This window comes from Bubalus kerabau, chromosome 2, assembly GCF_029407905.1.
Source record: "Bubalus kerabau isolate K-KA32 ecotype Philippines breed swamp buffalo chromosome 2, PCC_UOA_SB_1v2, whole genome shotgun sequence".
NCBI classification, from domain to species: Eukaryota; Metazoa; Chordata; class Mammalia; order Artiodactyla; family Bovidae; genus Bubalus; species Bubalus kerabau.
Window position 1 is genome coordinate 91,263,276 of NC_073625.1, and position 16,677 is coordinate 91,279,952.

The following is a 16,677-nucleotide window of genomic DNA, read 5'->3' on the forward strand; positions in this document are numbered from 1 at the left end:
GTAGAGGAAAAAATCATCACATGGCTTAGTATGGCCACCATGCCATCTCCCCTGCTAGAATAACTGAGGGGTTAAAACAGAAGCCTTTTATGGAATACATGGGTAAACAGTCAGAGCCCTTTTTCACTGGTGGACTAAGTAACTCCCAAAGGAGAGTCCGAAATTCTTTCTCATTCTGGCTTTACCATCGCTAGCCTCTAGGGTTTAAACAGTTACCATGTCTTCTCTCTGAAGGTAGGGAATTCAATCGAATGGATTGATTTCTGGCTGTCACATTTTATGAATCTAGAATCTCTGAGACAAAATTGAAGCTAATTTAGTACAGATCAGTCAGAAAGGCCAGTCTCTGCTGTGACAGGAAAGATAAGGAGCACTGCATGAGTCCATGGATGGCTGACCTGAATATGAAGGAAAAGAGGCAGTCTAGCAGGTAGAGGAGCCTGGGGGGCTAGTCCATGGGGTCACAAAAGAGTTGGACACAATTTAGTGATTAAACAACAACCAGAAAAAAAGTGGGTAGCTGGAGGTGACATGCACTCAATTTAAACCAGAAGCTCCCTGGTGTTCCAGAAGCACTGACTAATCCAGAAAGCTGCCCCAGTCTGGTATTTTCACATGACAGTGAAGAGGGATGTGAGTGGATTCTTTAGGCCAAAGGACTGGACGCATTTCTTTTTTTACGTAATGGTTGAAAAGAGCTGATGAGGGGGCCTAAAGGTTTATCTTGAACAATGCAATAGACCCGAGTACATTTCTGGCATATGAAATGCCCACATGCTGTGGTCCCCAGGTGACCATGGCATTCTGCCCCATATGTATCCTATATCTTAGGGCGAGTTTCTATGATTTTTGGCAATTTGTATTTCAAACAAATGAGCTGTCAACTGCAGTTATGTCAAAATGGCATTGCTGGTACCTAGGCCCGAGTAGGAACTCTATGATAATTAGCATGAATGAGATTAAGTCTGGAGTTTTGAAAGCTCTAAGTGTAAATATGCTAGCAGTCTTTACAAGATAGCAGAAATGTCTCTTCCTGCAGTTTCTTCACAGAGAGAACACAAGTGAGATGCAACCCAGTGAGTTCTCAGAGGAGAAACTTCCTGTTCAGGTCTAAGTCCATAGTTTGGGGTTATCTGCCTCTAGTCCATGAAATGAGCAATAAGCTAAATATAACTAATATAACTTTATGGAACCTTCAACAAGGAAATAGTAGAGGAAGAGCATCCTCCCTTACTTTTGTTTGTATTTTATCTCAACTTTTCCAAAAACCAGTCTCAAGTCCTGGGCTTTTATCAAGCCTCTTCAGAGTTAACCCATGCTTGACATGCCATAACCAAGGGAAAGAGATTCTTTAAATAACTCAGCACAATATCAACATGGCTATGGATATGGTAATACCTCCTCAGCTATTTCTGTGGTCTCTAATACCTCCTCAGTGAATTCTGTGATCTCTTACCACTGTTGCTTAGGAAACTGCAGCCTTGCATGGCACCAACTGCCAGTTCACTGTTGAACTGGGAGATCAGGTTATGACCATCATGGTGTCCTCCTCATCATGTCACTACAGGGCTCATTACTCAAGGTTGTAGTGATTGTATCTTGGATGTGGATTAAGAAGGTGATGCAAGAGTTACTGAGAACTACAGGAGCAGTGAAAATAAAAGCTGAGAAATGACAAGGTATCCCAAATGCAAGGAATTAATAGATTACAAAGCATGAAACAAACATTTGTATACATGGAGAATAGATCCAGAAATTCTATATTCTCCTAATCTGAATTCCAGATGGAGAAGATTGAAAGAATAGAAGACATGCATGAAATAATAGACAAGAATTTTCCCTAAATAATATCAATAAAAGGAGATGTTTGCTTTAAGCTTGGAGAGGTGCTTCAAGAGCTGTGCAGAGAATACAGTGTTTGGGTTTCTGATTCATACAAGTAAAAATGAAGAATATAAGCCATTCTTATAAATTTAAGTTCAATATATGAATAGTATTATTCTATTTTTAAGTCTGGAAAATTTAAGCATTCAATTTTAAGGAAACTTTAGTATTTGGGGCACAATTTTAAACTTAGATAATAAGATTGCCCTTTAGATTTCCTCACTGTGTTTATGAATTAAATATTTTTTCAGATTCTTGAGTACTTTAATTAATTAACAGATCTTCTCAAGTTGTTATTATTAAAAGTTTAAATTATTAAACTTTTAAATGTGGTATTATTTAAACTTTCTTAAATATTCCAATACTGTATAAACAGTGAGATTGCAACTGCAACTCACAAGCATAAATTTGTTGGTCAATCTCACACTTATAAACTGAACTTGCAAGACTAATCTGGGTAGATAAAATTATTTGTAGGATATAAATACTTAAAATGCTATACATGTACAATTCTTAAAGGCACAAATATCAACATTTGTTGATTCTGATGCTCTTAAACATTTCTGTACTTAGCTGGAGTAAGTTACTGTAAGTAACTTACTGGTAAGGAGATGATTTGTTTACAACAGACAATGCCAGGGAACATCTAGTTTGCTTGTCGAGATTTTGGGCCCAGATACTGAACAGGACAGGATTCTTGACAGTGACCCTAAAAGCACTTTATGAATGAATGACAGTTAGGAATGAATCCTGTTATTTACAGTCACTACATCAGACCCTCCACATAGGCTGTCTCCCAGTCTTGCACAGCACATGGAAGGAGGCTTCCCCTGCTGGAGTCATACTTAAAATTATCTGTCTTTTCTGCCTCCTCGTGAAAATCTGCAACCCCTGCCCAGGCTGCCATGTCACTTGATGGGATTTCATTATTCTTTAGCTCTTAAGATATTAATTGTGTTTCCTTCTAAGTAGAAATTTCTGAACTTGATAGAATCCTCCACTCCCCCTCACTCCCCTGACCATTTCCTATATGATGAGACTACTCATTTTCTGCACATATTAAGATGATATTCTAATGAATTCTAAGTCACTCTCTCTTAACAATGATTCAGCAGCTCTGAGCTTGGATGTCAGTATTTCTTAGCCTTTAATCTTTTAAAGCCAGGACAATACCTCTCTGTTCAGTGCTTGCATGAATTGTGGGAGGAATTGATATGACTAATGCAAAAGGTTAAAATGGAGGCAAAAGAGTGCCTCCTGTCTGGTTCCTCTCATGAACCTGAGCTCTTCTGCCTGTTTTCAAATGTCCAAAAGGGAGAATTAAATATTTTTAGTCAGAAGCCATGTGGAGGAGCCCAATATAAGTCCCACTTATAATTTGTGTCTGAAGCCAAAATTAAGGTGATGAAACACAGAAAAACTCAGCCAAGTAATCAAAGGGCTAAACAGTTTAAGTTGAAACAATTCTCTCATGTGCTCAGAGACTGACTTCGGTTCCCTTGGCTTCTCAGATTAATTCTAAGTTGACTAACATTACACCCGAATAAAATAAAATTACTTTGAATGTACTTCAATATGTAGTTATACTCTCATATTGTCTAACACAACCCCTGTTCTAGAAATGTGACTTGTTCTCTGTTTCCTAAAATTTGTTTCTTTTAAAACATGTGTATTTCTGTGTCTGTATCATACCAATTGCACTTTTTTCCCCTCCTCCTCTTTTGCAGCTTAACTTCAGGAGATTCTTTAAGGCCCAGTTCAAAGCTCTTCTTTTCTGCTTCTTCTTACCACACTTTGCTGTTTATAAGTTCCTACAGTATGGAGCCCAGAGCAGCACAGGATCATAGGCTGTTCAATCCCCTAATTACCTCTGCAATGAAATGCTATCTTGTTGCTAAGTTGTAATTCCCTAAAGGCAGTCACACTTTTTTAGTCTCTGCTGTAGCACCTAAGGAATTCTTCTAAACCTGCAGCATTGAAAGGTGAGCTAGAGGAGTAGGAACAAGAGAGAAGAATCAAAGGAAAATATACTTTAAAGAAAACAGGGCCCCAAAGGTTGTCTATGGGTGAAGATTCTGAGACCAGATTTAGTGATTTATCTAAGATTGTGCTGTCTATTAGTGGCCAAGCCCATGATGGGATATAAATCTCCTGACCCCGAGAGAGAGGGCTCTGTCCACTGAAGAGTCTTCATGACTGCACAGTGAATGGTTCAGGTCCGTCTTCAAGGGACCTGCTTCATTCATAAGACCCGTTGTCCCCCAGCCCTGCTTTCCACACAAATGTCCATTCAGGGGAAGAGACTTTGGCTTCTGTTCTAATAAGTCTGGTGATTTGATTATGGTCAGAATTATCTTGGTTTGGGCTGCTGTAATAGAAGACTATAAACTGGGTAACTTAAACAACAAGTGTTTGTTTCTGACAATTCTGGAGTCTGGGAAGTCCAGGATCATGGTGCCAGCAGATCTGGTGTCTGGTAAAGGCCCACTTTCTGGTGGGAGAGACAGGTCTTCTCTCTCCAGTCTCTTTCTCATAAGGGCGTTAATCTCATCACAAGGGCGCCACCCTGATGACCTAATTTTCTCCCAACAGCCTCAGGGCCAAATATCACACTGGGATTAGAGTTTCAACACATGAATTTTGAAGGTACACAAACATTCAGTCCATAGCAAAAATTCAGCAGATGAATCACCAATACAGGGATGACCATGACACTCTGTTCTTCCCAGCTGATACTTTTCCTGCTCCTCACCCCTTGGATAAATGTATCTACAGTTACTTCATATCTGATGTGTCCCCATTATGGATGAATGGTGAGTACTTAGCAGCAGAAAAAAATAGCAATGATGCTACCCTCTAGTGGTAAAGCATGGAAACACAACTCATAAGCCAAAACACCATGTTTCACACCTGAAAAGAGGGCTTCACTTATCAAAGTAACATGTCAAACCACAAGCATTGTTAGAAGAAGAGTTTGGGTTATTTAAAAATATATTAGATTTTAATTTATCAGCACCCTAACACATTGTGATGGGTTGAGTTTTATCTCTTCAAGTTCAAGTTGAAGTCCTAACCTCCAACACCTCAGACTGTGAACTTATTTGGAAATACAGTGTTGTAGATGTAATTAGCTTGGAGAAGGCAGTGGCACCCCACTCCAGTACTCTTGCCTAGAAAATCCCATGAATGGAGGAGCCTGGTAGGCTGCAGTCCATGGGGTCGCTAAGAGTTGGACACGACTGAGCGACTTCACTTTCACTTTTCACTTTCATGCATTGGAGAAGGAAATGGCAATCCACTCCAGTGTTCTTGCCTGGAGAATCCCAAGGACGGAGGAGCCTGGTGGGCTGCCATCTATGGGGTCGCACAGAGTCGGATATGACTGAAGTGACTTAGCAGTAGCAGATGCAATTAGCTTAGTTAAGATGAGGTCATACTGGAGTAGGGTGACCCCCAATCCCAATAGACTGATGCCCATATAAAAAGGAATTTGGGTGAAGATACACATAGGGAGAATATCATGTGGACAGGAAGGAACAGACCGGGGTGCCAACAATGCCAGCAAACCACCAGAAACAAGGAGAGAGAGTTGGAACAGATTCTTTCCCAGCACCTCTAGAGGGAAGGAGCATGACTCTACCAATAATTTGATCTTGGACTTGGCTACCTGAACTATAAGACAATAAATTTCTGTTAAGCCACTCTATTTGTGTTGCTTCATTATAGCAGCCAAAGAAAACTAATACATTCACTACTCTAACATCAGTTTTAAATTTAATGTTTTAGACTTCAAAATAAGATATGCATTTGAGCTGGGAAATGGCATACTGAAGGTTATATGGCAATTCCCGACATGAAAATATGATCTCTCCTATGTTTTGTTAACAGCCATAAAATACATTGTCCTTATTGGGAAAACTGCTGACAAGTGACTTGGTTATACATTTATGCTTTTTTTATGGCTTTACTCAGGTTGGCAAGTTTCCTTAACTGGTTTTTTTGTTCAACATTTCTCAGGTAGGTAGAGTTTACACTTGGAGAGTAAATCATTTATCAACAAGTAACTTCTGCATTATCATCTTTGGTATTCTCTAACTTTTTATATGCCTGTTCTCTAACTAGATCACAAACTCCTTGAGTATCATACACTAATATTAAGCTTTCTGGGAATTACAGTCCTCTTCTGGAAAATGCACAATGTTCATCACAAGATGCTCTTGTATTAGCCAAGGTTTTATCAGATACATAACCTGTAAGATATATATACACACATATATATAAGTTTTCCCTGTGACTTAGCCTGCAAGAGCCCCAGGAGACTCAGGTTTGATCCCTGTGTCAGAAAGTTCCCCTGGAGAATGGCGCAGTAGCCCATTCCCTCCAGTATTCTTGCCTGGAGAATCCCATGGACAGAGGATCCTGTGGGCTATAGTCCATGGGGTCACAAAGAGTCAGACGTGACTGAAATGACTTGGCACATACATATATATGATATATTTAATTAAATTTTGTTTAGTTTGAAATTTAGTTGATTTATAATATTTTGTTAGTTTCAGGTATACAGCAAAGTGATTCAGTACATATATCATGATATTGAATGTAGTTCCCTGTTCTATTTAGAAGGTCCTTGCTGGTTATCTATTTTATATATAATATTGTATATATTTTAATCACAAACTCCTAGTTTGTCCCATATATATATGTGCATATATATATATATATATATATATATATACAATTTATGTATTTTAAATAACTGACTCATTGTGGAGGTTGTCAAGTGCAAAATCTGCAGAGTGCCCTCCTAAGCTTTTAAGAAGGCAGGCTGGAAAGAGTTGATGCTGCAGTTTGAGTTCAAAGGCAGCCTGCTGCAGAATTCCATGTTAGGTGGAAGTCAGTGTTTTTCTATTAATATTAAGGTCTTCAACTGCTTGGATGAAGGTAATCTACTTTACTCAAAGTCTACAGATGAAACCATTAATCTCATCTAAAAATCACCTTCACAGAAACATCTGGAATAAAGTGTGACCAATAAGAAGGAACCAGGGCCTAGCTTAGTTGACACATAAAATGAAACTTCATGGTCATTAGGGATTCTGCTTACTTGATTTCATGTGTTTTTGTGGTTTCCTCAACCCTGAATCTGGACGGGCCTTACAATTTTGTTTCACCAATGAAATGTGGTAAGAGCATGTGGCAAATTATGGTCTTACACTTTAGGAGGTCTTGCAGCTTACCCTGTTGCTGTCTTGAAACCTAGCCTGAATGTGAAGGAAACAAGGCTATTCTGTTGGGAAATCTTCAAGGAGGAGGCCCTGGAGCAGAACAGACCACGAGGTAGAGAGAGGCCCTGGCAGTTGGCCTTTCTGGTCATCTCAGCTGAGATCCCAGACATGTGAGAAAGGTCATCTTAGATCCTTGAAGCTCCTGTGAAACTTCCAGATGATTCGGCTATATGATCATGTGGAGCAAAGCCACTGCTGCTGAGTTCTGCCCAAATTACTTGATTATGAGGAAATAAATGATGGTTGTGTTTTAAATCACTAAACTTTGGAGTGGCCAGTTATATAGCAATAGATAATTGATATTTAGGCCAATGATTTCTGTAAAATAATTATATTAATTGAGAGACTTAGGATATAGAATATTATCTTGTTAAGATATAAATCATAGAGCTTTTTGACACAAGACATTGAAAATATCAACTTAGCTCAGTTAAGCTTAAGACTTTATATTACTATTTTCAGGAGGACTAGCATTTACATGGGACTAATGTTTCTTGGCTAAAGCTCATGTCTATTTGCTATAAATTCTGGATTTGTCTTTCACCTGGAGCTGGGTTTTTAGAAAGGAAAACAATAAAACTATTCCCACACTGTTATCCCACACTATGTTTCTTAATCTAAACCATAGTGGAACATTTCTCTCTGCTTTCAGTCTTGACCACATATCTGTGCCCGTCAGCTGAAATGAGGGATGAAAAAGAGAAGAAATAAAAGAGAAGAAAACAGGAAAGGAATTTAATAGGAATATGTTGGAATACATGGAGAGAGAAATTGAGATTCTCTGGAGCAAGATGCAGAAGTAAATTTAAAACTAAAAAAAAAATTGAGGGCGCCTTTTCTTTCATCTTCTGGGGCATGAAGAGGTTAGCTCAGGGTTACATTAACCAAGGCTTCCCCAGTGGCTCAGTGGTAAAGAATCCACCCATAGTGCTAGAGATGCAGGAGACACAAGTTGGATCCCTGGGATAGGAAGATCCCCTGGAGAAGGGAATGGCTACCTACTCCAGTATTCTTGCCTGGAGAACCCCATGAGGTTACAGAGGAGCCTGGTGGACTACAGTCCACGGGATCGCAAAGAGTCAGAAATGACTGAACACACATTAATCAGAGTGCAGCATCTTCCACATACATTTGAGTTTCTTAGGCAACAAGTATTAAATTGTTACTACTTGTTAATACAAGTATTAAATAATTACTAGTATTAAACAAGGTACTTCCGTCTATGAAGAAATCAGCCCTTGAAATACGATCTGGAACACCTTGCTGTGGGGAGCGTAGGAGGTACCTGATGAATAAAGACACACAGAGCATGGGAAAGCAGAAAAGCACAAAGAAAGCAAGGTGAGTAACTTGGTAACTTCCTCTTGGCCCAGAAAAGGTTTTTTTGATATCTTTATTCCTGTCCTCCATTGACTAGGTAGAAACAGAGGATGGTAGGGTTGAATAGAAATATAAACAGGTGAGTTCAGGCTTCTCTGTAGGCAATAGTTCAGACTTTTCACTAATTAAGGGGTAGATAATGCCCCTGGGATATTTTCCAGTAGAGAAACTCAGAGGCTCAGTTCAGTTCAGTTCAGTTGCTCAGTCGTGTCTGACTTTTTGCGACCCCATGAACCACAGCATGCCAGGCCTCCCTGTCCATCACCAACTCCTGGAGTTTACCCAAACTCATGTCCATTGAGTCAGTGATGCCATCCAACCATCTCATCCTCTGTCATCCCCGTCTCCTCCTTCCTTCAATCTTTCCCAGCATCAGGGTCTTTTCAAATGAGTCAACTCTTCACATCAGGTGGCCAAAGTATTGGAGTTTCAGCTTCAGCATCAGTCCTTCCATTGAATACCCAGGACTCATCTCTAAGTTATAACAGATGGGGAAGTTGAGATTGGCCTTCCTCATCAATGCTGTGGGAGGTAAGGTAAGCAGGTTTATATGTACTTAACTCTTTGTTGGGGTCACAGTCCAGATGGTAGGAAGATTAAAGGGATTTAAGAACTGCGTGACACTTCTGGGTATAAACCCATTAAAAATCTAGTTGAATAAATGAATAAGATAAAACAGAATGGTAGTTTTACATATGACAAAAAATATAATCTACTTATGAATTTTAGCGTACTTATCTGATATCTGGCAATCTTTAAAGCCATGAGATTTCCTATAAGCATTAACAAAGGAATGTCCTATTATTGAAAAAGCCATTCAATCTCTTGCCATTTGCTAGTTTACCACAAACTTGATCACTTCCTTTGGGAGAATCACCTTGAACAGTGGTTACCAAACATTTGTGGGCATAGAGTTGGAGATTGCTGGGCCCACAGATTGCTGGGCCCTACTTCAGATTCAGTAGATTTCCTATTTTATTTAATGAATTATAGTATGTTGCAAACATCATTTATTTTGATGCTCAAATTGTCTCCCATTTGGTAATGGAGAGTCACTTCATGCTGGAGTCTGTGTCCATTTAATATGTACCTATCATTCCTTGTACACTTTTTTGCTTTCTGGTCTAAGATAGTCTAGGCTCAACTTGGATTTCCCCTGCCCCAGTCTTGGAATTAGCCATTTCTTAAAGGAGCCATATTCCTTTTAGTGGAAAATTGTTTTTAGAAGTCAGAATCTGGGCATTGGTGTGCTTATTGCTAATGGGGTATAACTGCTTCCAGGCCCTATGAGTGGCTGGAGCTAGAGAATATCTGTGTGATATGTATCACAAATGTGCAGTATATACATTTTTGTATTTAACACACTTGCATCTATGCTTGCTTCTATATTATTTACATATAAAATAAATTTATTAAACATATGTTGAAATATATGATGAAAAGTATATCAAAATATATGAAAAACCATGAGTTTATATTGACACATACATCCAATTCCAATTCAACACTACAGTTTGTTGTTCAGTTGGTCAGTTGTGTCCAACTCTCTGCAACCCCATGGACTGCAGCATGCCAGACTGCCCTGTCCTTCACTATCTCCCAGAGTTTTCTCAAACTCATGTCCATTAAGTCAATGGTGCCATCCAACCATCTCATTCTCTGTCACCCCCTTCTCATGCCTTCAATCTTTCCCAGCATCAGGGTCTTTTAAAATGAATTGACTCTTCGCATCAGGAGGCAAAAGTATTGGGACTTCGGCTTTAGCATCAATCCTTCCAATGAATATTCAGGGTTGATTTTCTATAGTATTGACTGGTTTGATCTCCTTGCTGTTCAAGGGACTCCCAAGAGTCTTCTCTGGCACCATAGTTGCAAAGCATCAGCACTTTGGTGCCCAGACTTTTTATGGTCTAACTCTCACATCCATACATGACTTTTATTAGGGCACAATGGAAATTATTTCATTCAAGCACTCGAAATAAAAAGTAATATTTGTCTTTGTTATAATATGTCTTCAAAATATTCGTTTTTGTTGTATCACAGCAAGTCACAAGTTTTCAGCTTTTGGATGAGAAGTTCATTGCTGCATTTATGCATTTGTCTGACTGCCACTTTCCCTGGAGGATATTGCTTCCTTCAGAATTGACTGTATGTAGCTTTGTTTCTTTCTCCATGTTGCTGATTACTTGTTTTGAAATTCTCATGGAATTAAGTTTTCTTCTTTTGCATTGTTGTAACTCTCTTCTCCTAGAGTAAGGAAATTGGCTCTGATTATTCTTAAACATTGACTTGTTTGATGATCCTCTGTGTAACCAAACTTTCATCTTCACCCCCACCTCCACCCAATAGCTTCCCTTGTGGTTCAGAGGGTAAAAGCATCTTCCTGCAGTGCGGGAGACCCAGGTTCATTCCCTGGGTCAGGAAGATCCCCTGGAGAAGGAAATGGCAACCCACTCCAGTACTCTTGCCTGGAAAATGCCATGAATGGAGAAGCCTGGTGTACACTACAGTCCATGGGGTCACAACGAGTCGGAAATGACTGAGCAACTTCACTTCCCACCTCCATGTGGGACACCGTTTCCTTCTTGCTTGGGGTCTGACTCCCTATTCTAGGCTGCCATTCCATGTGGATACCCTTCCCACTAACCATGACTCTGAGTTCCCACATCAATCAGCTCATCATGAAGATGTCTTTCTGACCCGTCCTGGTCTCTGAAGCACTGTCCTCCTCTGTTCTGACTTTGATTTCCCATATGGGACTGTCTATCACCTGGACACCTTCTTCACACCTGCTTCTGATACCTCATGCCAGGCTCCTCTCCCCATTGTGTGGGTGGCTTATTCACCTTGCTTAGGGGTTAACATCTCATGCCAGGCTTTCCCCGTCCTTTGCCCTCTACCATTATGAATCCCCTCCTTATCCTGTTGAATTCTGACACCTGCTCTGGGCTACTTCTACTCTATACCCCCATCACAGACACCTACCTTGTTCTTCCTCAACTATGACTTTACGGCTGAAATTTTAATGAAGGAAAGGGATCTAATAGGCTGTTTAAAATGTGAAGAAACAGAGATTCAGAAGTTTATGTGGCTTATCCCTGGTCACAGACCAAATTGAGACAAAGTCAGTACAAGTCCAGGTCTCCCTGAGTGTCAGCTATGTGAGAGCAGGAACCCTGCCTCTCTTGTTCACTGCTTTGTCTCCAGCACCTAGAGTGACGTCTCCATGAATACAATGAATGAATGAGTGAATCATCCCCTGTGTAGTTCTTTTCCATTCCTTCTTTGTCATCTTAGTATATGTGTGCATAGATTAATGACTTTATATGTTAATATTGGTCTATAACCAATAGAAATTCATGCTCTTATATAAATGTCAACATCTAAATTTCTGTGCCTAGGGATTTCTTCCATTCCCTGAATTTCTCGAGTGCCTAGGGGGATATCTGGCCTATAGATGAAGATGGAGACACTGAAAAGTTATGGCTAATGTAAGATTCCCAGGATTCCAGCACTTCTACCATGTGTGGAACAGAAAATGTCTGAGCCCCAATAAAGCTGGTTTTTAGTCACCCCTTCAACATACCTGGAACTCTACATGAGATGAATGCCCTTAGCTACACAGCAAAGACTTGTCCATGACCAGCGCCTGCAGTCACACTGCTCAACTAAGACCATTCTGCTGATGTTAATGCAGGGCAGGGCTTCCAAAGCACACTCCTAAGAATGCTACCTCTGAAAGGTTCTTCTCAGGAAGAGGATTCTGTGGCCAAATAATGCTGGGAACTTGATAATTCACAAGGTATGTGAGCATACGAAAGGCTCTGAGAAATCCTAGAATTGAAGAAAGCTGTTAACTTTGTGTAACCCAGTGTCACCCAGATGTCCTTAACCACAGAGCTCCTGTTCAGAGTAGTACTTGCCCAAGTCTCATTTCTTCATTCATGCAATGGGCAAAAGTATCTGTTCCTTGGGATTATTGTACATATTTATAAATGAAATAAAATATGTAAAGTGCCTAGCACCTTTGTTGGTATTCTTTTACTTAGGTTTCTTATTTATTGAAAATGATTCCCTTTACTACTGAAGAGATAATAGATATATTTATTATTATAATACTTGAAAAAATAATAAAAATATAAGATGAAAACATAAAAGGGACGAAAAATGAAAAATGTTTTTCATCACATCTCTCAGATTCCCAAGAAGAATTTTTTAAATTGGAGGATAATTGCTTTACAATGTTGTGGTTGTCTCAGCAGTTCAGTTCAGTCGCTCAGTCATGTCTGACTCTTGGTGACGCCATGAATCACAGCACGCCAGGCCTCCCTGTCCATCACCAACTCTCGGAGTTCACTGAGACTCATGTCCATCGAGTCGGTGATGCCATCCAGCCAACTCATCCTCTGTCGTCCCCTTCTCCTCCTGCACCTAATCCCTCCCAGCATCAGCGTCTTTTCCAATGAGTCAACTCTTTGTATGAGGTGGCCAAAGTACTGGTGTTTCAGCTTTAGAATCATTCCTTCCAAAGAAATCCCAGGGCTGATCTCCTTCAGAATGGACTGGTTGGATCTCCTTGCAGTCCAAGGGACTCTCAAGAGTCTTCTCCAACTCCACAGTTCAAAAGCATCAATTCTTCGGCACTCGGCTTTCTTCACAGTCCAACTCTCGCATCCATACATGACCACTGAAAAAACCATAGCCTTGACTAGACGGACCTTTCTTGGCAAAGTAATGTCTCTGCTTTTGAATATGCTATCTAGGTTGGTCATAACTTTCCTTCCAAGGAGTAAGTGTCTTTTATTTCATGGCTGCAATCACCATCTGCAGTGATTTTGGAGCCCCCCAAAATAAAGTCTGACATTGTTTCCACTGTTTCCCCATCTATTTTCCATGAAGTGATGGGACCAGATGCCATGATCTTAGTTTGCTGAATGTTGAGCTTTAGGCCAACTTTTTCACTCTCCTCTTTCACTTTCATCAAGAGGCTCTTTAGTTCCTCTTCACTTTCTGCCATAAGGGTGGTGTCATCTGCATATCTGAGGTTATTGATATTTCTCCCAACATTCTTGATTCCAGCTTGTGCTTTCTCCAGCCCAGCATTTATCATGAGGTACTCTGCGTATAAGTTAAATGAGTAGGGTGACAATATACAGCCTTGACGTACTCCTTTCCCTATTTGGAACCAGTCAGTTGTTCCATGTCCAGTTCTAAGTGTTGCTTCCTGACCTGCATACAGGTTTCTCAAGAGGCAGATCAGGTGTTCTGGTATTCCCATCTCTTTCAACAGTACATCAATACAAATCAGTCATAATTTAATTTTGTTGTTGTTTAGTTGTGGAGTTGTGTCCTACTCTGTGACTCCATGGGCTGCAGCATGCCAGGCCTCTCTGTCCCTCTAAAATAAAAATATAAATTATATCTATATATACATATATATATGTATATATAGATAGTTATATACCCTGCCTCTTCTTTTTAATTTTATTTTATTTTTAAATTTTACATAATTGTATTAGTTTTGCCAAATATCAAAATGAATCCGCCACAGGTATACATGTGTTCCCCATCCTGAACCCTCCTCCCTCCTCCCTCCCCATACCTTCCCTCTGGGTCGTCCCAGTGCACCAGCCCCAAGCATCCAGTATCGTGCATCGAACCTGGACTGGCAACTCGTTTCATACATGATATTTTACATGTTTCAATGCCATTCTCCCAAATCTTCCCACCCTCTCCCTCTCCCACAGAGTCCATAAGACTGTTCTATACATCAGTGTCTCTTTTGCTGTCTCGTACACAGGGTTATTGTTACCATCTTTCTAAATTCCATATATATGCGTTAGTATACTGTATTGGTGTTTTTCTTTCTGGCTTACTTCACTCTGTATAATAGGCTCCAGTTTCATCCACCTCATTAGAACTAATTCAAATGTATTCTTTTTAATGGCTGAGTAATACTCCATTGTGTATATGTACCACAGCTTTCTTATCCATTCATCTGCTGATGGACATCTAGGTTGCTTCCATGTCCTGGCTATTATAAACAGTGCTGCGATGAACATTGGGGTACACGTGTCTCTTTCCCTTCTGGTTTCCTCAGTGTGTATGCCCAGCAGTGGGATTGCTGGATCATAAGGCAGTTCTATTTCCAGTTTTTTAAGGAATCTCCACAGTGTTCTCCATAGTGGTTGTACTAGTTTGCATTCCCACCAACAGTGTAAGAGGGTTCCCTTTTGTCCACACCCTTTCCAGCATTTATTACTTGTAGACTTTTGGATCGCCGCCATTCTGACTGGTGTGAAATGGTACCTCATAGTGGTTTTGATTTGCATTTCTCTGATAATGAGTGATGTGGAGCATCTTTTCATGTGTTTGTGAGCCATCTGTATGTCTTCCTTGGAGAAATGCCTATTTAGTTCTTTGGCCCATTTTTTGATTGGGTCATTTATTTTTCTGGAGTTGAGCTGTAGGAGTTGCTTGTATATTCTCGAGATTAGTTGTTTGTCAGTTGCTTCATTTGCTATTATCTTCTCCCATTCTGAAGGCTGTCTTTTCACCTTGCTAATAGTTTCCTTTGATGTGCAGAAGATTTTAAGTTTAATTAGGTCCCATTTGTTTATTTTTGCTTTTATTTCCAATATTCTGGGAGGTGGGTCATAGAGGATCCTGCTGTGATGTATGTCAGAGAGTGTTTTGCCTATGTTCTCCTCTAGGAGTTTTATAGTTTCTGGCCTTACATTTAGATCTTTAATCCATTTTGAGTTTATTTTTGTGTATGGTGTTAGAAAGTGTTCTAGATTCATTCTTTTACAAGTGGTTGACCAGAGTTCCCAGCACCACTTGTTAAAGAGATTGTCTTTAATCCATTGTATATTCTTGCCTCCTTTGTCAAAGATAAGGTGTCCATGTGTGCGTGGATTTATCTCTGGGCTTTCTATTTTGTTCCATTGATCTATATTTCTGTCTTTGTGCCAGTACCATACTGTCTTGATAACTGTGGCTTTGAAGTAGAGCCTGAAGTCAGATTGGTTGATTTCTCCAGTTCCATTCTTCTTTCTCAAGATCGCTTTGGCTATTCGAGGTTTTTTGTATTTCCATACAAATTGTGAAATTATTTGTTCTAGCTCTGTGAAGAATACTGTTGGTAGCTTGATAGGGATTGCATTGAATCTATAAATTGCTTTGGGTAGTATACTCATTTTCACTATATTGATTCTTCCAATCCATGAACATGGTATATTTCTCCATCTGTTAGTGTCCTCTTTGATTTCTTTCACCAGTGTTTTATAGTTTTCTATATATAGGTCTTTAGTTTCTTTTAAGATTAGATCTCAATTACAGGAGAAAAACTATCAAAAATTCCAACATATGGAGGCTGAACAACACGCTGCTGAATAACCAACAAATCACAGAAGAAATCAAAAAAGAAATCAAAATTTGCATAGAAACGAATGAAAATGAAAACACAACGACCCAAAACCTGTGGGACACGGTAAAAGCAGTCCTAAGGGGAAAGTTCATAGCAATACAGGCACACCTCAAGAAACAAGAAAAAAGTCAAATAAATAACCTAAGTCTACACCTAAAGCAACTAGAAAAGGAAGAAATGAAGAACCCCAGGGTTAGTAGAAAGAAAGAAATCTTAAAACTTAGAGCAGAAATAAATGCAAAAGAAACAAAAGAGATCATAGCAAAAATCAACAAAACCAAAAGCTGGTTTTTTGAAAGGATAAATAAAATTGACAAACCATTAGCCAGACTCATCAAGAAACAAATGGAGAAAAATCAAATCAATAAAATTAGAAATGAAAATGGAGAGATCACAACAGACAACACACAAATACAAAGGATCATAAGAGAGTACTATCAACAATTATACGCCAATAAAATGGACAACGTGGAAGAAATGGACAAATTCTTAGAAAAGTACAACTTTCCAAAACTCAACCAGGAAGAAATAGAAAATCTTAACAGACCCATCACAAGCACGGAAATTGAAACTGTAATCAAAAATCTTCCAGCAAACAAAAGCCCAGGTCCAGACGGCTTCACAGCTGAATTCTACCAAAAATTTAGAGAAGAGCTAACACCTATCCTGCTCAAACTCTTCCAGAAAATTGCAGAGGAT